The sequence below is a fragment of the Amia ocellicauda genome, unplaced genomic scaffold (genome assembly GCF_036373705.1).
Source record: "Amia ocellicauda isolate fAmiCal2 unplaced genomic scaffold, fAmiCal2.hap1 HAP1_SCAFFOLD_47, whole genome shotgun sequence".
NCBI classification, from domain to species: Eukaryota; Metazoa; Chordata; class Actinopteri; order Amiiformes; family Amiidae; genus Amia; species Amia ocellicauda.
In genome coordinates, this window is record NW_027102983.1 from 42,501 (window position 1) to 45,000 (window position 2,500).

The 2,500-nt window shown below is 42.9% G+C and overlaps 2 non-coding genes across 2 annotated transcripts; both read right to left on the reverse strand.

Annotated features, from left to right (window-relative positions):
* Positions 1-167: 167 nt before the first annotated feature.
* LOC136737408 (5S ribosomal RNA) lies at positions 168-286 on the reverse strand. The gene has a single exon (XR_010812370.1). It is a non-coding gene; the product is annotated as a 5S ribosomal RNA (ribosomal RNA).
* A 1,066-nt stretch (positions 287-1,352) lies between these two features.
* On the reverse strand, positions 1,353-1,471 carry LOC136736757 (5S ribosomal RNA). The gene has a single exon (XR_010811812.1). It is a non-coding gene; the product is annotated as a 5S ribosomal RNA (ribosomal RNA).
* Positions 1,472-2,500: the final 1,029 nt, after the last annotated feature.

The window sequence follows — 2,500 nt, forward strand, 5'->3', positions numbered from 1 at the left end:
TTTATTTACGAATATACCCTAGTTACTAGGGACCGTTTACGTTGGAGAACAAGATCTATTGTATGCCTGTGTATTTGGGGAAGTAAAATCTGAAATAATGATGAAATTGCGTGTATCCAAAGTTAAAACTCGTGATTTGTCGCCCTCTGGTGTGTAAAAGATGCAAAAGCTTACAGCACCTGGTATTCCCAGGCGGTCTCCCATCCAAGTACTGACCAGGCACGAGCCTGCTTAGCTTCCGAGATCGGACGAGATCGGGCGTATTCAGGCTAGTATGGCCGTAAGCCAGGGAGGCTGTCCCTGACGCTCTACTTAAAGGGAAGGCAATATCCGTTTCTGCCGTTCATACTTACAGTTGAACTGTCTCTCTACTCTAAAGCCCGGGACACACCAGCGCGCCGCAGACAGTCCCTGCTAACACGCCACGTTGTGGCAACATTGTGGCAACGTTGTGCGTTAGCTGGGGTGCCACACCAGACCGGAACTATATATTACAAAACGAACACATTGTCTTGATATAACAGCTGTAATTGAGTGCCTGACACGCCAGTCAAGCGCAATCTTGAGAAGGTGTGCATTTCAGTAAGGATTTCAATTGACATGCAGTATGAAACTGAAAGGAGGTTGCATCACTATGATGCATAACATTGCATGTATTGTATTTTCAAGTGTGTGCATTTATCCTGTTGTCATTTTGTTTTGAAAGCAGAAGAATCATTCAACAGGTTGCTGAGACAAATGTAAACCAGTAAAACATATGAAGAGAAACAAACCTTGAATATAAGTTCAGTTGTTTAAACATTTGACAAACTATGGTGAGGGGGTAAGAAAACACACAAATCCAGCAGCTCCTGTATTTCAATACACCAGAACCCAATATTATTGGCAAGTCGGGTAGTCCATCTTCACAGTTCGAGGGCAGTCATCATTTCAGTAATTTCATCCCGTTGCATTCACATCCGTGCCTTGAATGAGATTGAATGTGATCTTTGCTCTCAAGTATGTTCCCAAGTTTTACACTTTCGTGCTTTGCATGAATGGGAATGGAACCGTGTGTGTTGAATGAGGCTCCTTGTGAGCACTGAACTTTGTCCGGTGGAGTTCTTTTTTGTGTTGCTGTAATTGTCTCATTTCTTGATGAGAAAGATTAGGCAACATTTAGTCACTTCTAGCCATGATGCTCAATTTATTTACGAATGTACCCTAGTTACTAGGGACCGTTTACGTTGGAGAACAAGATCTATGGTATGCCTGTGTATTTGGGGAAGTCAAATCTGAAATAATGATGAAATTGCGTGTATCCAAAGTTAAAACTCGTGATTTGTCGCCCTCTGGTGTGTAAAAGATGCAAAAGCTTACAGCACCAGGTATTCCCAGGCGGTCTCCCATCCAAGTACTGACCAGGAACGAGCCTGCTTAGCTTCCGAGATCGGACGAGATCGGGCGTATTCAGGCTAGTATGGCCGTAAGCCAGGGAGGCTGTCCCTGACGCTCTACTTAAAGGGAAGGCAATATCCGTTTCTGCCGTTCATACTTACAGTTGAACTGTCTCTCTACTCTAAAGCCCGGGACACACCAGCGCGCCGCAGACAGTCCCTGCTAACACGCCACGTTGTGGCAACATTGTGCGTTAGCTGGGGTGCCACACCAGACCGGAACTATATATTACAAAACGAACACATTGTCTTGATAATACAGCTGTAATTGAGTGCCTGACACGCCAGTCAAGCGCAATCTTGAGAAGGTGTGCATTTCAGTAAGATTTCAATTGACATGCAGTATGAAACTGAAAGGAGGTTGCATCACTATGATGCATAACATTGCATGTATTGTATTTTCAAGTGTGTGCATTCATCCTGTTGTCATTTTGTTTTGAAAGCAGAAGAATCATTCAACAGGTTGCTGAGACAAATGTAAACCAGTAAAACATATGAAGAGAAACAAACCTTGAATATAAGTTCAGTTGTTTAAACATTTGACAAACTATGGTGAGGGGGTAAGAAAACACACAAATCCAGCAGCTCCTGTATTTCAATACACCAGAACCCAATATTATTGGCGAGTCGGGTAGTCCATCATCACAGTTCGAGGGCAGGCATCATTTCAGTAATTTCATCCCGTTGCATTCACATCCGTGCCTTGAATGAGATTGAATGTGATCTTTGCTCTCAAGTATGTTCCCAAGTTTTACACTTTCGTGCTTTGCATGAATGGGAATGGAACCGTGTGTGTTGAATGAGGCTCCTTGTGAGCACTGAACTTTGTCCGGTGGAGTTCCTTTTTGTGTTGCTGTAATTGTGTCATTTCTCGATGAGAAAGATTAGGCAACATTTAGTCACTTCTAGCCATGATGCTCAATTTATTTACGAATGTACCCTAGTTACTAGGGACCGTTTACGTTGGAGAACAAGATCTATTGTATGCCTGTGTATTTGGGGAAGTAAAATCTGAAATAATGATGAAATTGCGTGTATCCAAAGTTAAAACTCGTGATTTGTCG